We start from the raw sequence: 12,644 nt of genomic DNA, 5'->3' as shown, positions 1-12,644 counted from the left end.
GCTTTGCATATCATGTATTACATGGCAGGCAATGAAGAAGGCTTCTGAGGCTGGCCGGCTCCTCAGTCCTAGGCTCCATTTTCATGCTGTTGTAATCTAATACCAGACATGGGGTAGGCACATACATTCAAAATCCCAATTCCAGAGGCATAAGACTACTTTATTGGGAACGGGTCTGGGGAGGTTGAGCTAAACCTGCTTTTATCCAGATTTTCGAAAATGCAAATGGGAAACTTCAGCAAGCAGCCCCTTGGGTGCTGAGTTTCCAGAGCCCCCATCCCAGAGCTCTGTGGATGGGAGAGGTGAGACCTTCTGGGCATTCCTTTTGCTGGTTAGCTCACCACCAGAAGCTGCCGGAGCCTTCTTTTGTAGAGGACAGGAGGAGGGCAAGTCCTTACACACCCTGTGCATGAAATACGTTTCGTTCACATGGGGCATGGAATTGGCTCTATCTCTCAAATAATGTACTAAATAGGGCATGTCTTTGCTAAGCAGAAACCTGCTTTCCGGAAGCCATTGGACCTGAATTCAGTGGGACATCTTTTATGTTATTAGCTGGGGCCAGGGAAAGTGTAAACAGGCTCAGTTTACATCCATGTACCTCTTATTTTATGACTCATCCGGTTGTTGGGGAGTATGTGTTCTTCAAGTAGCTGATACAGACAATAGGCAGGGGAAATGCGTGTGGCAGTGTAGGGGGAAGATCATGTATTATTAAACTTCTTAAAAGTCAAAGATCAGCTACTTTGCAGGTTTGTCAGTGAAGCGAGTGTGGGAGGAAAATTGTTCTTACTAACGTTGCTGTGATTTAAGATTAAGCGAAGTGAAAATCAAGTCATCCAAACATACCTTAGCTGAAATTAGGATGCTCTCTGCAGTTCTGCAGAAAATGACATTTCCTTTGGTAGATTTATGGTAGAAATTCGGAAATTGGAGGACAGAATAAGCTTAATATATTTATCACCGTTTAACATTGTTTTTGGAATTTGAAGACGGCCCTCATCAATGTTCTTACTCTGAATGATTTCTTTATTTTCAGCAGGCTTTTTGCTGGGGATGGTTAGGCCATCAAGCACCTGAAAATATTTAGCACTTGCTGTGTGCCAGGCAAAGTGCTAGACCCTGGGCATTGTGTTGATTAGGCTTTCTTGTGGGGGGAATAGATACCACTGAGTTTATCCTAAGTATTGGGAGTTTACTGTGGAAGGAAGGCTGACCGGAATCTCCACCATTCAGCCACGTGTCTCCGAAAAGCCTTCCGGAAAGGCCACCCAGCCAGGCCTCACGAAAACTGGATTGAAGTTCAGGAACTGGAAGGTCATTCAGGATACGGCTCTGTGACTGGGTTATCTCACTGCCCCCTCAGCAGCAGGCATCTGCCGATCCCTACTAACAGGCTTAGCCACCAAGGTGATTCAGCTCCTCTCTCACTGTTTTTCCCTGGGTGTCCTTTGGCTTCTGCTCCTGCTACCAACTGCTCAGCTCTCAGTTGATCTCACATTTAAACTCCTTTAGTGAAAGGATCTAGTTGGCCCCGCTGGGGGTTCACCAGGGGTGAGAGTTGGACTGAGCCTTTGTATCAGGCTCCTTACAGGTTGCAAAATACCCTGTAGATCAGCAGACCTGGGGGCAGGTGCCTATCCTGGTCCAATCATCCGTGTCCAGGTCGTCGGCATCACAGAGTACAGAGCCTGGCCACCTTTGCTTGAGATACTTCCTAGAGTTCCTCCCTACCTTCCCTCCACAGCAGATACTTCCTCAGAAGGAGCTGGGTTAATGGTAGGCACTTCAGGTTTTGACAGCCCTCTCCTGGCCCTTCAGAAACCATCACTAAGGAGAGGGAGATATGCACATGATTACTGGTGGTATAAAGTGATAAATACTCCAACAGAAGTATGTTTGATACTCATGTCCTGGAGTCTGATTTTCACATGAACAGTGTGAAAATACCCAGATCTACAGGCTGGGCACAGTAGCTCGTGCCTATAATCTCAGCACTTTGGGAGGCTGTGGTGGGTGGATCACTTGGGGTCAGAAGTTCGAGACCAGCCTGACCAACATGGTGAAACCCAGTCTCTTAAAAATACAAAAATTAGCTGGTTGTGGTGGCGGGTACCTGTAATCCCAGTACTCAGGAGGCTGAGGCAAGAGAATCTCTTGAACTTGGGAGGTGGAGATTACAGTGAGCAGAGATTGCACCACTGTACTCCAGCCTGGGTGAGACACTGCCTCAAAAATGAAAAAAAAAAAAAAAAAAAAAGAAAAAAAAAAAAAAAAAGTCCCAGACCTAGGCCCTGTTCAGGGCAATTAAATCAGAATCTCTTGAGGGGTGGAGCTCAGGAGGTGATTTTTTAGATGCTCTCAGGTTACTGAATTGGGTTTATCTTTTTCCAGTGGTTGCAATCATCTTATGATTCTTTTTGAAAGCAAAATGAAGAAGTCCTATTTTGATAGGTTCCAGGACTAAGACTCTTGCAAAATATTAAATTTCTTTCAAAATACAAAGTATCTTAAAACAGTAATATAAAGGAAAACATTAATCTAGAATTAAAGCAAATATTTCTGATTTTGAAAGAACATTTATTTACATGGCTACAGCATGCAGATGAATTCAGCAAAAGTTCCTTCTAAAGTGACTGCCTCGAATAGAGTTAAGATGGGAACCAGGCATTTGGTGTTTTAACAAGGGGATGGCCTGTTATCATGCCCCCATAAGCTGAAAGTAGGGAGCCTTACAGCTCCGAGGCTCCATCTTCTCTGTTCTCAAGGAAACAAAACAGTTTGATTTGAAGCTGTTCCTCAGCAAAGTCCAGAAAGGACAAATTTGCAGCACCAACTCTTCTCTCAATAGGCAGAACATCTTCTGATAAAGCAACAACAGAAGCATACTGCTAAGGATTCTCACATTGTCCCCAGATCTCAGCTTTTTATCTAGGAAGCCCTTCCTGAGAATCAGAGAAAGCAAACATTGTTCAAGCCTCCCATCTCCTCTTTGAGAAAAAGGGTTCAAAGCCCTACTAATGTCGCATTTCACCACTATCACACTCTTTGCCAGGATTCCTTGTAGTCTCTAACTGAAAGTTGTCTAAATGATCAGTACAATTTGTGCCAAAGGATCTTACAGTCCTTGGGAAGAGAAAACACAACCATAAAATGATGAAAAATAAAACAGGATATTATAAGGCTATGGAACTCGAAGTAGGCCTTGATTGGAGTAGGTAAGCAGAGAGGAGGTGGGGGCAAGGGGACGTTCCAGGCTGGCTGAAAGGGTCACTGGAGGAGACTGAATGCTAGGTGCTGCTACATTCTTGCTCAGCCTCTGTGACCCTGTAGGGCTGCAGCCTGGAGAAGTGGTGGGGTGGGTGGGTCGGCTTTTGACCATTCACAGAGTCCTTGGCGAGCTCCCAGTGGGGCTTTGCAGCTACTTTGACTATAAGGGCCAGGACCCGGGTCCCTGGACTGCCTCATAACTTGGGTCGTGAGGACTGAAACAAAATCCATCACTTAAGCAGGGCAATTTCCTTTTCAAAGTAACTGCTTTATTGGACCGCAATTTGTTCCATGCTTGCTTGCTCTTTAACAGCCATTTTCACGAATGATCCTATTACTCAAGAAGGAAAGATAGATTTGCCTTCAGACTACTTAAAAAAAGTGAAAAACAAAAAACAAAAAACAAAACAACAAAAAAAAACCGGAAGGGTAAAAATTCACTGTAATGGCCTTTTTGCAAAGTAGTGGGAAGTGACAAATTCTTTGGAGTAAATAATTTCTCACAAGAAATCAATCCTGACATTGGCAAGGAAGATTTATCAGTGATTTCCGGTTTCTTTCATAAGGATCAGACTAATTGTCCATTAATTTTGTTTTTGGCATTTGAAATTACTATGTGAGATTCCTCTTTTCCAGAGATGAAACTTCAATCAGGTGAGATTGTTGCGGCAGACTTTCTCACTGTGCAAATGGTCTGTTGGCTTAGGTCTGGGGTTAGCAAATATTTTCTGTAAAGATAGTAAATATTTTAGGCTTTTCAGGCATACTTTCTCTGTTGCAACTTCTCAGCTCTATTCTTGTGTTGCAAGAGCAGCCATAGAAGATATGTAAATGATAATGTAATTTTTTCTATGCCATGAAATACTTTTTGATTTTTCTCTATTTTTGGTTTTTAAATGTAAAAACCATTCTTAGCTCATGGACCATATGAAGCAGGCAGTGGACAAGGTTTGACCCAAACGCTATGATTTGCTGACTCCAGTGTAAGTCAAAGTTTTAACTTTGATGATATTTATCAGCTCCAGAATTGTGAAATTCCAGAACTGGAAGGGATCTGAGACTTCTAGTCCAAGCTCCTCATCTTACCAGGGGAGAAAATGGTGGCAGAGAGTGATTAAATGACTTACCTGAGGCCACTCTTTGACAGTCTTACCTTCCAAGTAAGGGTGCTATAAAATTTCACTGGTTTTACGTGTGTATGTGTGTGTGTGTGTGTGTGTGTGTGTGTGTGTGTGTGTATGGAAGGGGGCACACAGGGAGTGTTCTGTCACTTTTCAAATTGTGATTTAGTATATTTTATTGAGGCAAGAAATAAGTCAAAATTCAGATAAGTCAACAGGGATCTCTATTGGGGGCAGAGGTTAATGTCAGGCTGAATAGGGGAGCAGAACTTTGAAAAGAAGTTGATTGCTGCCTTTTGGAACAGCAAAACTCCTAGGCAGACAGCAGAGCACTAAATAGATTTTTTTTCCCTTAAAAGCCTGTGGCATTTCTGCAATTGACTTTTAAACAGCCATCAAAAAGGCAGAGATAGGTGGGGGTTGGGTGAAAGAGATTTGAGTGGAGAGTCAAGATACCTGTATCCTAATTCTTTTGCAGACCGCCTAGTTCCTGTTGCACACTTTTGGAACCTTCCTAAAGAATGGGAATTCATAGTGGTCAGTTGACCCTGACAAGGACTCAGTATTTGGACCTTTATTTATTTTAAAAAAATAGAGATGGAGTCTCCCTATATTGCCTAGGCTGGTCTGGAACTCCTGGGCTCAAGCTATCTTCCCACCTGGCCTCCCAAAGTGCTGGGATAACAGATATGAGCCAATGCAAATGGCCAGTATTTGGACCTTTAAGCCAAAATATTCCAAGAGACCTCTTTGCCATGTATTAATTACATAATAAACAGACTTAAATCTAGTCTCTTCTCTTACCTAAAATAGATGAATTGTTTGACCATTTCCAAGAATGGCAGCAGAGCAACATGGCACCCACTCCTCTCTACACCCCCTCCTCCATTGCCTTCTCCGTTTTTCCTCCATATGGGAACACTAATCAATCGATTCATGAATCCTCAGCAATTACTTATGGGGTTAATAGAAGCAAGCAGTGAATGTGAGTGTGGATTTTATGGTTCCTTGAGTATTTCACGCTAATGCATCCCTCACTGAGGTAGCAGCAGGGCCAGCACTCAGGTGAGGCCACCAAGCACCTCTCTCACCTCACCCTAGTCCTGGCCCTGATTAGCAGAAACTTCAAGTTGAGAGCCCCAAATCTCACAGCCTCAAATTGGGAGGAAGGCATGCCAGTGATCAGGCAACTCAAGTTGGAGCTCTGCCCCTGACATGCTGTGGGCGCTTGGGAAACATGTAGACTCACCTATTTTTCTACCCATTTTTCTCTTCTTGCTCCTCTCCCTCCCTGGGAATCTGTGTGAATAGAAGAGATAATAAACCAGATTTTCTGAGTTCATAAGTTACTCCTTGGGAATAATTTATATTGCACAAATACTTTCTGGTCACTGGGGTATTATTTCGTAAATTACTGCCCTCCTGCAATGCCATAAGTGGAACGCTAGTGACCTGAAAGAGTTAATGCCTCCCTGCAAGCAATTAACTTACTCCTGGGGCATAATTTACACTCTAAGAGGATCTGGTGGACCATATGTGAAGCACTCAGAATTCTTTTAGAGAGAGGCAGCTCTAGAAATGTAAAGAATTAATATTACACAAGGTGAATTTGCAGACCTTTCTTTGAGCAGTCTATAATGTAACTTCCCAGAACAGTTCTGTGAGGTAGGCCATTGCTATCCTTTCCAGAGGCATTCTCTAGCCAATGGAAAGTCAGCCAATAATATACCCACCATGAGGTTAGGGAATACCTATTTGTAGAATGACTTCACTATTTGAAAAATAATGGGTGAAAGACTGGGAGGTCTATTTTAGAAATCTGAGTAAAAAACAAGTAAGTATCTACTTTACAATGTCGAATAGTAGGAATGTGACCTAAATATAATGGGTCTTTTTAAATACAAACTCAGGGACACCAACATATTAGAAGGTGGCATCTGTTTCAAAGTAGTCATCCCAGAAGACTATCTGTATGTTCTAATATGCATCTATCACTTGAAACACTTTTGTAACGTGCAAACACAATTGTTCATCCATCCAACGAATATCATTTAGGGATCTCCCTTCATAAGGCTCTGTGTTGGCAGGTGCTGAGAGACCAGAAAAAAAAAAAAGTCACGAGACAGCATCTCTCTATTCAGGGATGGCAGTTCTCTGGATTTTGAAGGTCGGTTGAATTTTGAACAAAGACCAAACCATCTGAAATCAATTCTAGCACGGGAAGGGCTAAAACCAAGAGAAGATGATTTAGAGACTACTCATGGCTCAGTGGTAAATTACAACGATGGCCTCAGTTCTTACCCTTTTCTGTGTCTAAGCTCTTTGCTATAGGACTCTGCAGTTCCTCTTGCTAAAGTGATGGTGTCTATTTCCCCATCCTGTGAATCTGAAGTGGCACTATGACTTGTCTTTGCCAGTCGTATGCAATGCTAGTGAGAGTGTGCCAGTTTTGAGCCAAGACCCACAAGGTAAACATGTTTCCACTTACTCTTTCAAAGCTATGCCATTGCCAGGAGAACATGCCTGGGCTAGCCTGCTGGAGTATGAGAGATGTGTGGAACGGAGCAGTATTGCTCCTTTTGTCACAAGCAAGGCCACTTTAGATGAGCTGAGAGCCAACTGATTTCCCCTCCACTCTTCATCCCCAGACATGTAAATGAGCCTGTAAAGATCAACAGCACTGCCTCTCTGACCAGTCTGGAATAAGCAAGGAATGCTTATTGTTGTATGCCAGTGGGATTTTGTGGTTGTTATGCAGCACTGTATGACAGTGGATCACTCATACAGCTTGTAAACTGATTCCAAAAGAGGAACTCTCAATGTTAAACAATCACAACATTTCTGTACTAAGTGATTGGTGACTCCAGGTGACTACCAGGGAGGCTGTAACCTGTGTCTGGGAATAAATGTCCCAATGTTTACTGGGCATCCTTTCTCTGTTCTACTGTACTTCATACTTATTGTATGAAATTGCTTGTATGCAGAGCCATGGTTACATTAGACCAAATGTTCTGTAAGGGCAGGAACCACATATTTCATTTTTGCCTCCTTAGTATCTAGCACATAACTACTTGTTAAGTGAATGAAAGAATGAAGACTCATTAGAAGTCACATCTTGCATTGTATTCTTTTAGTAACTTTGGTCTACTTATGATACATGTTCGGTGTGTAATATGCAATCTTAAAAACTTAATGCAATAACTTGGCTAGATTATATATGCACATTATAGCTTTCAAAAATGCAAAGGTATTTTCAGTGATAAGTGATCATTTTTCTCATGCCATCTTCAAGCCATCCACTTCTCTGGTAACAAAATTACCAGTTTCTTATCTATTCCCCCAGAGAATATGTACTCATTAAAATAAAACTTTTGTCTAGGAAAGAAATAACATTTCCAACCATTACTTTTTTGTGTAGGTTTGCACATTTTACAATTCCTTTTCTTTTGGAGCCTGGGCCAATTGGATGTAGTCCTTATGTTCTTGGCTAGAATGTTTTGAGAGCTGTTCCCCTGAGTTTGTTCCTTAACTTTTTTTTTTTAACTGTTAATTGATAAATGATAATTGTACGTATCTACGGGGTAAAATGTGATGTTTTGATACATATGCACATTGTAGAATGATCAAATTAGGCTAAATAACATGGCCGTCATCTCAGATACTTACCATTTCTTTGTGGTGAGAGCATTTAAAATAGTAGTTTTAGCCATCTTGAAATCTACAATACATCATTATTAATGGCAGTCACCATGCTGTGTAATACATCACCAGAACCTACTCCTTAGGTCCAACCGAAACTTTGAATGCTTTGACCAACATCTCCTCTTTCCCAGCCTCCTCCTCCCTCCTCTGCCATCCCTCCCACCCTGGCCTCAGGTAACCACCATTCTAGAAGTCCAACTTCTATGAGTTTGACTTTTTTAGATTTCATTTTTGATTCAGCAACTTTCCTCAGGTTATTTAAGATTTGAATGCTGCTGGAATTCAAGCAGCTGTTTGTTTGTGTCTTTGCCAGCGTACTTCTATCACATGAGCTGTCAGACCAGCACTTGGAGCTTGGTAATTAGCACTGGGAGCCAGGTAGCACAGAGAACAGATACACTGGGAGCTGGGCAGCAGATCGAGCAGATAAACTGAGAGCTGGGCAGCAGAGAGAGCAGATACACTGGGAACCAGGCAGCAGATCGAGCAGATAAACTGGGAGCTGGGCAGCAGATCGAGCAGATAAACTGGGAGCTGGGCAGCAGATCAAGCAAATAAACTCAAAACGTTGGGCTCTCCGTGTGACAGTGCTCAGGAGTTCTGAATCTCTAAAAAGAACCTTTTATCATTAAGAACCAAGGCCCTCTCTTTAATGGTAATAGTGGGGTGAGTATAATTTGAATTTAAGACTTGTGAAAGAATCTTTGCAGACTGCCATGTTGTTTCTGTTTTATAACAATGCAAAGATTTGTAAACTGTGGTGAAACCATGTTGGCCTGCTCTGGAATAAAGCTGGTATTGTATCTTTTAAGGCATGTTTTGGGGGTTCTATGAAGTGATTTAAAACAAAGCCACAAGAACAAGAAAAAATTTATTTTCAGATAAATCTTCTTAGACTGCCAACTCCTAGAATTTATATGCTAAAGATGCATAACTTATTCTTTTCAATAATTAAGTGGTTTAAAAATATTCTTCCTCATGGTTCATTGAATTTCAGGTTCAACTAATTTTTAACAAGCACAAAATATGTACTAGATACTCTATCAAATATTCTCATATATATTTTCTCATCTAGTGAAATGTAGTGTTCATTAAATATTATGTTACAAAGATCAAAGCAAGAAAATGATTAAGAAATAAAATGACTTTTTTTTATATCTGCTACATGGTTTGCATAATCTTAGTTTGTGTAACATGGTTGCTCATAATCTCCCTAGACGTCTTTTGTGGGTTTGATACCAGATTTAGCATGATTCATTTACATTCAGATGATGGCAAATCTCAGAGAAGAAAAATTGCAGCATAGCATGCATGGGATGTGAGTTTTTTCTTTTTGATTGAGGGATTGTTTCATCAAAACATTGTTTCAAGCAGATGTGTTCCAGTGTTTACTGAAGGGAGAATTCAAGCCAGACTGATTAATTAGCAGTTACTCAAGCCTCTTCCTTGCTCCTATCTGGGTAGTCTGGGGATTACGAAGCTGTCAGGTTATAGTCACAGGATGGAAAAAAATGACAAACAGCAACTAAACCTCAGGTCACCATGCTAGGATGTAAAAATAAGGTGTTCTATCCACTCTGTATAATTTTTATTGGAGCATAAGTTTTTACGAGCGGGTGTGATAGGATTAAGGCAGAGTTGGCAAACTTTTTGTAAAGGGCCAAATAGTCCATATTTTACGCTTTGTGGGCCATGCAGTAGGTCATAACTACTGAAGAACCACTGACTGTTTTAGTACTGCAGTTACAGAAGCCATAGACAGTATGTAAACAAATGAACATACCTGTATTCCAATACATCTTAACTTATGGACACTAAAATTTGAATTTCACTTAATCTTTGTGTGTCATGAAATTGTATTCTTTTAATTTCTTTTAGGCATTTAAAAAATGTTCTTAGTTTGCCAGCTGCACATTTGGACCATAGTTTGCCAACTCCTAGACTAAAGCAAAGAGTCCTGAATCAGTGCTAGGTTTGGATCGTTTGATTTTTTTTTTTTTTAACATGAGATTGATTCTTTCTAAATTTGTTTCTATATATGTAAAAATGATGGATAATAATAGTTGCACTATCTCTTCGCAGGATTATTGGCAGGATTAAAAAAGGTAATGGATTTAAAAGTATTTTGAAGAATGTGAAGTGCCATGTTGATATAAGACATTGATTATATTATTATTTGTGTCAGGAATGTGTTTGATGTATGCAGCTGAGGGCTTGATTAACAACAGCTTAAGCCATGAAGACATTTGTAGTTCACTTACCTGGATGTACAAGTTCCCAGCATTGGTGTAATGGCTTGATGGTGTCATTAAAGACCTGATGCTTGCTCTTTACATTCTGCTGATGTCCCTGTGTTGGTGATGCCTCTTTTCATGGTGCAATATTGATGTCATAACTCTCTAGAGTTATAGGTCAATGTCCCAAACAAGAAGGAAGTGGGGAATGGAGTGAAAAGGGATTCCTTCCAGGACTCTCTTTAATCATAGAGGAAAGTCCTTCCTAGCATCCCCTAGTAGACTTCCCTTCACATCTCATTGGTAAAAACTGGTTCGTGTGCTTGCTCTAGACCAATTGCTGGCTAAAGGAAGGATAATTGATGTTCCTGTCTTGTAGACTAATCATGAATCTGCTTCTGGGACTGGGCACAATGCTGTGTGGACAGTCAGGGTTCTGGAGCGAGGAAGAGGGAGGAGCAACTAATGATATCATCACATTATTATTTTTTCCCCCCTATTACAAGTTATATGTCTGGCATCAGGTTGGGGGAAGAGTTGATGAGCTAATTTACTAGGAATACTCCAGGTGCCAGACAAGCTGTCCGCATGGGTACGTAACAGGCAAAGACCATGTAGTCAGCTGGCAGGGTCAGGCTGCAAGTTGAGACTGCATCACAATGGAATCAGCACATCAACCAGTGCTCATCTCGGAAGGAAGCAGAAGAAGGGAGGAATCTGAAAGTCATCGCATACGGCTTCTGGCTCATACTAGGGAGAACCAGCTTAATTCTCAAATATTACACGTGATGATAACATGGTCCATGGTCATTTTTCTGGGGAATCTCTTCATTGTAAAATCCAGAACTGTAGGTGCCTATATGGGTGGGTCTCATTTTCAGAAAGGTCAGATTAAAAATCTAGATTTGCAAAACGCAGATTAGAAGTCAAATAGTCTGAAGTTTAATTTTAATTTCTTTTAGGCATTTAAAAAATGTAAAAAGTGTTCTTAGTTTGCCAGCTGCACATTTGGACCATAGTTTGCCAACTCCTAGACTAAAGCAAAGAGTCCTGAATCAGTCCTAAATTATTTTGTGAATAATTTAACATTTGTCTAAATAGTGACGTAATTGGTGCACTTTAGATGATTTCATTGAATATTTCATTTCCACATAATTTAGTTTACACAGTATGTGTGTATACACACACATGCACACACCTATTGCATACACCTTGACATCATCAAGCCTCTACATCATCCCTGGGAACTTGTACATCCAGCTAAGTGAACTACAAATGTCTTTGTGGTTTAAGCCATTGTTAATCGAGCTCTTAGCTACTTATACCAAACACATTCCTGACACAAATAATAATATAATCAATATCTTACATCTGTATTGAGTTAGGTAGATCTATAAATTGATTAATTGAAAAATCATGAATAAAATAATCCTTTAGAATAAAATGTGCACTAATATGAACTTAATTAAACATCTCAGAGTTTTAGGGTACCATAGCCAATGACATTTCCCAAGGAATTAAATGCCTATTCAAAAAATCAAGTCATACACAGATTATACACTCTGTTCATACAGGTCAAATATTCAATGCAAATATTCCCACGTTGTGTAGGATATAGAATCAAAGACCCTCAAAACTCTAAGATTCTTCTATTATGTAAGTGCCATTTGACCTTGAAGTTTTCTACTTAACTACTGCAACTTTATGATTATAGCAGAAATATCTATATGATAGATTTAGTAGAAATATCTATATTATTATACTATGATTATAACCAAGTTCCAAACTCATAGCTCACTGTTCATTCATTTCATCTATTCATTTATTTGTTCATTCTTTTTTTAAGCTCATATGTGGTCCCACTCTCATGGAATTTATGGTCTAGAAGAGATGAGCATTAAACATGTATGTGATCCTACTGATGAGTACATAACCCCATATAGCTTAGTGATCTGAAGAAAGGAACACTATGCTATGTAAGGACAAAATGAAGGAAGCTGATCTTGACTGGGGATCATCGAAAGCTTCTCTGAGAAAATGCTTGAGCCTAGAGCCAACATGTGAATAGGAGTTAATTTAATTAGGTGAAAGTGGTAGAGTGAACTGGAAAGAGCATTACTAACAGAGGTACAGTGTGTGTGTTAGCTTATCATCTGTCTGTCTGTCTATCCATGCATTCACGCATCTGTGCATCCATCCATCCATCCAGTTTTACAAAACAGTACAGTACCAAGTGGTCATAGAGATGCAAACAAGTAGAAGTCATCTGTGTTTTCTAAGTCTGTAAGACCATTAGGAAAGACTAGAGAAGTACACT

The 12,644-nt window shown here is 40.4% G+C and overlaps 1 protein-coding gene across 4 annotated transcripts in view; it reads left to right on the top strand.

Moving 5' to 3' along the window:
* Nucleotides 1-12,644, top strand: part of WDR70 (WD repeat domain 70) — a 438,306-nt gene that overhangs the window by 407,307 nt on the left and 18,355 nt on the right. The gene's annotated exons all lie outside the window — the stretch shown is intronic.

The sequence above is a fragment of the Saimiri boliviensis genome, chromosome 1, assembly GCF_048565385.1.
Source record: "Saimiri boliviensis isolate mSaiBol1 chromosome 1, mSaiBol1.pri, whole genome shotgun sequence".
Taxonomy (NCBI): domain Eukaryota; kingdom Metazoa; phylum Chordata; class Mammalia; order Primates; family Cebidae; genus Saimiri; species Saimiri boliviensis.
This window is presented reverse-complemented; position numbering and strand designations above follow the sequence as displayed.